This window comes from Gymnoscopelus microlampas, assembly GCF_963454915.1.
Source record: "Gymnoscopelus microlampas genome assembly, chromosome: 4".
NCBI lineage: Eukaryota > Metazoa > Chordata > Actinopteri > Myctophiformes > Myctophidae > Gymnoscopelus > Gymnoscopelus microlampas.
In genome coordinates, this window is record NC_139941.1 from 59223238 (window position 1) to 59229325 (window position 6088).

The following is a 6088-nucleotide window of genomic DNA, read 5'->3' on the forward strand; positions in this document are numbered from 1 at the left end:
TGTGTGTGTGTGTGTGTGTGTGTGTGTGTGTGTGTGTGTGTGTGTGTGTGTGTGTGTGTGTGTGTGTGTGTGTGTGTGTGTGTGCAGGGCCGTGGGAAGACGGTTTAGGTTTCGGGTGCTGTATGCGTACGCAAAGCGCAAACCACCCCCAAATTATTATTTTTTGGGGTGGTTTGGTTACTTTAATTCAGTTAATTCGGTTCCAGAACACATATAGCACTAAATCCCCACAAATAACGACCAACAACAACAGGCACATTATGCAAACATGTTTTTATTTATTTATTTTTTTATCTTTTTCATACATTATTTTTAGGGGGTGCTGCAGCCCCCTCAGCACCCCTACTTCCCACGGCTGTGTGTGTGTGTGTGTGTGTGTGTGTGTGTGTGTGTGTGTGTGTGTGTGTGTGTGTGTGTGTGTGTGTGTCTCGGGGGACAAATGATCAATAGAGTTAGACATCAATCTGGGGTCAAAGGTCAAATGCGGACACCCTTGACCCCAAGGTCAAAGGTCAAAGTATTTAACAGGGAAACAGATTGATGTCATCTAGCAAGAACACACGTGTCACTTCCTGTCCACAAGTAATGATTATATATATATATATATATATATATATATATATATATATATATATATATATATATATACATATATATATATCATTTGAATTTCTTCATAAAGCACTTACACTGCATTAACATGTCACCAGTAGTACAAAAGCAGTAAAGGAGTGTAAAACCCTACTCACTTTCAAAACTGCCCTAAAAAAACACCTTCAGGAGGCTGACATTCCAAAATGGCCCCTGTCAAAGTCTTAACCTACCCCCCCCCCCCCCCCCCCCCCCTCCTCGAACTGTCTATTTTATATATTTCATGTTTTTCATAGCAGTAACCTGTAAGCTGATTGTATGACGTTCTGCATAGTAGTGTATATATGTCTGTCTTCTTAAATGTCATCATGATGTGAGTGCATGGGGATCTCATCTTAAATAAGACTTTGTGCTTTTATGAGTGATCCAGTTTAGAGGACCTTGTGATGTGAATTGTATTTCCATGTACTGTTTCCATGTCTCTTCTAAATATATCCAATCAATCAATCAATCAATCAATCAATGCACCATGCATAGGAATACAGAAGTTCAACAGTTGATCAAATGTTGTGCCAAAGTAAAGGCCCGTCTGTGAGAAAGTTGACGTGGTGAACATATTCTAAATATTGCGTCATTAATAGTTAATTAATTATATTTTTTTCTTTCTACTTGTTTCCTGTGTGGTTCTGTGTAATGTCAGGTTATTTAAATCAATAAGAAAACTCAGATTTATCACTTCTTCACTGTGAAATAAATAGTTGTCTTTCTTGTATTGTATATTAGCCTTTCAGGGGCTATTGTGTTGTTAAATCAATGAATAGGAATAACAAAATGATAACATATTGTTTTACTCTTTAAAAATGATGTGCCCCCTGGTCACTTCATCCTGGTGCCGGACCTGGTCCTCCTGAGACGTCTTACAAAAGACGGGAGTGTTTAAAGAAAAGGTTTAAAATCGTTGAGCCTGTTGAATACGTCCTAGACAAGAAAGATGGTGGAACCTTTCAGTGGCCACAGTTACATGGACCATCATGTATTCATTCAGAATGAATTCATTCCGAATGAACTCATTCTGAATAGAGGAATCTGATCCACTCACCTGTTTACATGGGACCTGAATAAAAGTATTCCTCGTTTACATGACCAAAGCATTCATTCAGAATATAACTTTTGACATGCGCAAAGTGGTTCCCGCCTACGCCCGGGCATGGACCAGGGGCCACTACCCGGAGCAGAGCTTCCCCTGGTGGGCATGGGAGGAGGCAATAGCCCCCTTGTGCCTCCGCGGCGGAGGTCTATCGGTCGTAGGCAGGCCCGGAAGCAACGCACCGACTCCTGGCCAGGCAGCGTTGTATGCGGTGCAAGCCTGTGTTCCTTTGTCATCGCCGTTATAATGCAAAAGTAGCAGATCTACAAGTTCAGACCAGTTTCTTTTTTTGTATTGGTACCAGACACGGTAAAACGTAGGCTAGCCTGTAGTATTTGTCACATTTCTCATGTAGGTACCGTACGATGATGTCATCGCGCATTCGCACATGGTCATTATAATAATAAATGGAGAGAGAGAGAGAGAGAGAGAGAGAGAGAGAGAGAGAGAGAGAGAGAGAGAGAGAGAGAGAGAGAGAGAGAGAGAGAGAGCGCAACACTACAGTCTATGATCAATGCGTTTCAGCGTTTACGTGTGGATAGGGATTTAAAAAAAAAATCTTTGTCATGTGGCCAGCAGGGATTCTTTTTAAAAACTGAGGACTAAAATACCTGTTTAGAAAAAGATCCATATATAAGTGTAGCCTAGGCCAGCAATCCTCGGAGCGTCCGTTCTCCTGGACAAGTCTGGGCTTAACCATTACAGGCGTATTAAATGACGCTATTAGAATCATTAATTTTATCCCGCAGGAGCGAGCGCTTCTCAGCACCAACCGTGGCTGAATTAGAGATTTGATAGGTCATTTTTGGACCATTCTGACAGCCCTACTAACAGGCATGCAAAAGTGTCACTTTTCAGCTACAGTCACCTTTTTGAACCCAAATAGGGCAATTGTGTGACACCTGACCCGAAAGAAAACAACATGTTGTCACCTTTTTCACCTCGGGGCTGTTTGCATGCCTGTACTAAGCACGGACATGCGCAAAGGAATGCATGTATTCCAAACAGACAGGAGCGTTTGGAATAAAGTGTTTACATGGTCAATTCCGATTGATTTAACCCGATTCAAACGGTCTATACCACCCCTCCTATTCCGAATGAAAATGCATTCAGGTCAGACTGGAATGGAATATTCTATTCCAATTGGGGTGTTTACATGAGCAAATCTATTCGGAATGAATTCATCCATTCATTCATTCCGAATAGAAGTGTATTCATTCCGAATACAACTGTCCATGTAACTGTGGCCACAGTGTGTTCCCATTCTTCAGTCATTGTCACAGATATTAAGCCAGAAAGACATAGAGGAGAAAGAGTTCACTTCATACACAACTCATGAGGGCGGTTACATGCCATTGAAGGCACCATGCACGCATTATAAAGAAAATGCACTTTTGTCTAGTGAAGAAATGTCTCTTCCTCTCATTCTCTACATCCATGATTTTTAACGTTTGCAATCCCCTCCAGATATCCATAAAAAGACACAAGGTTGCTGCTGTGTATTATTGGCAGATGTTCCATCACATGTTCGCTCTACCCTAAAGGTCAATTTATGTAGCTGTGCTTTGCAAGGCTGTGGATGTAAAGACATACGAGACATGTACAAGGTTATGAGACCTTGTCCAGTTGGAATAGGAAGATATCTCTTTATTCCTCTGCTTGGAAAGAAAACCAAAGGCACTATAGTTAGTGTAGTCACTGACAATGTAGGTGCCCATTTAATCGGTGGCTTTTTGGAAAGCTTTTCTGGATCTCATGTTTGCAGGTTTTTGTTTGGCAGAGAAACTCAGTTTCTGAAAAACAAAGTAAGACTCGGATCATTCAGAGAAAGAACAAAGCAGGAACATTCTGTTCATGTACAAACGACTTCCGAAAGTCACTGCTTTGGGTTTGAAAGGGCACTGTGTGCCTTAACACATTAATTACTATATGTTCATGTTATATCAGGATTTGAAAGGGTTCTGTACCTTAACACATTAATTACTATATGTTCATGTTATATCAGGATTTGAAAGGGTTCTGTACCTTAACACATTAATTACTATATGTTCATGTTATATCAGGGTATCCACCAGACTTGTTTAAGGGAATAGTAGGCCTACCTCTGGAGCTGGCTTTGTGCCTTAAAGATCTGATGAAGAAACATTATTTAAATTTAGATCAACTAAATGATCTAATGATCAGACAGTTCCCCTACAAGTGGACTGACAACGCTGACAGTCCACCGCCTGTCCCACTGACCTCTGCCAAGAGAAAGAGTGTAGGTGGAAACGCTCATGAAAAGTGTTTGTTACGTTTGTTTGCTCCCTTTTATTGTCGGTATGAACGTGCCAGAGACTGAACCTGCATGGCATCTTCTAATGGTTCTTAAAGACATTGTTGAGCTAGTGGTTTCTCCATGTCACACAGATTAATATCAGAACAGAGATACTTAGAACTTTTCCCAGAGTCAAAACTTCTACCAAAGCACCATTTCCTTGAACATTATCCACAACTAATCAAGGCTCTCGGACCAGTTGTAGCTCTGTGGACGATGAGGTTCGAAGCAAAACATCATTTTTTTAAAAGCAAGTTGTCAGACATACAAGATGTTTTAGCAACATTCCACTGTCTCTCGCTGTTAAGCATCAGTTCATGCTAGCTTACCATCTGCATGGTACAGACATACTATACTCAAACCTGCCCTCAGTGTCTCAAATCTGTCCACATTGCCTCCTTTGGATGTCCTCATGGAAAACATACAGGAAGCAGTGCAACGAAAGTTTCCTAGAGAGACATGTGTTCAGGTGGCCAATACAGTGACTTGCTATGGAATGATCTTGCCCTATACGGATCCACAGACGGGCTTCCAGGATTTGTTGTACTTAGTGTGATCTTCATTGTGTACGGCCAACCTGTATTTGCTGTGAAGCGTCTATAGTTTCATGGTACAGTGATCATCTTAGGACTTGGGAATTGGAAGACACAAGACAGGTGACTGACGGTCCTCGAGCGACAGGAATTGACAGACTCCGTCTGCTACCCTCTTTCAGCATAGACACTGTCGATGGAAAGTGGTTTGTCACCTTGAAACAAGAATAGGTTTCATTACATAATGTTAACCCTTTGTTCTAATGCATTTTGGAGTCATTCAATTTTAAATATAGGTTTTGTAAATGAATAACTATATATTTAACCTGATTTGAAGTCATTGAATTATTAAGTATCTGCCCTGAGCCTGAATAAAATACTATATTTTTGTATTGGAAACACACGTCTCTGCTCCTCTCTCCTTATTAAACATGTTTCATTCTGAACTGTGAATGTATGTGATATTCTCTGCAGGGTGAAACTCCCAGGCTGGCATAGGCCTACTGGTATTCTGTTCTCTGGTGACATTAATATAATTAAATGTAATATTTAAAGCACACAGAAGCAGCAATTCAATTCAATGGCTCTTTATTTATATGAGAAAACATATGTTTACGTTGCCAAAGCAAAAGTGGAACAAAACAATCAAAACAGAACTATGAATGTACAATTAAATGTGAATAAAGACATAATTAAACAGAGCTTTGTTACAATGTAACTTAGAGGGAAAACTATCTTATAAAACTAGCTTGGTCTAAACTTTTTGAAACAAATGACAGCAGTATTTAAATGTTTTTCATTCACTTGGTATTAAAACCTTTGGGACAAATAGCACATTATTCATTATGTATTTAAATAGTTGTTATATTATATTTTATTATTATTATGTTCTTATTTTTTTATTATTATTATAATTCATTATTACATAATATATAATGTTTGTATGTTACAGTATTTATTATTATAGTATATATATTATTATATATTATATATTGTTTGTATTTATGGATCCAGGTCACTCTCAGCGTTGCCAGGTATTGCGAAAGAAACAAGCGTCAAGGTCCATGAAAACAAGCCTGTTAAAGAAGCACGTTTACCACTACTTTGACCCATTGACTATTTGAAAATAGCAGATCTACAATGTGAGCTTGTAGATCTGCTATTTTCATAAATATTGATATTTGGAATGTTTTTAAAACATTTTAACAACGTGTTAATTACGTATCAATTTGGGGGTCTTAGACATGAAAATGTTTTAAATCACAGGTTAAACAACATTAGGAAACCAAAAATGATCAAGTACACTTTAAAAATAAAACAAGCCCTTAAAAAAACACAACAACCCTTTACAGCTTGGATAGCTGGTACCAAGGTGTTCAAAAATACAATATTTGTAAAACGTCATATTTAAGCGACTTTACAGGAAAAACAAGCCCACAGTCGCTTATTAATCAGGCAGACCTGGCAACACCGGTCTCATGTGTAGTCTTTGATGTCTTC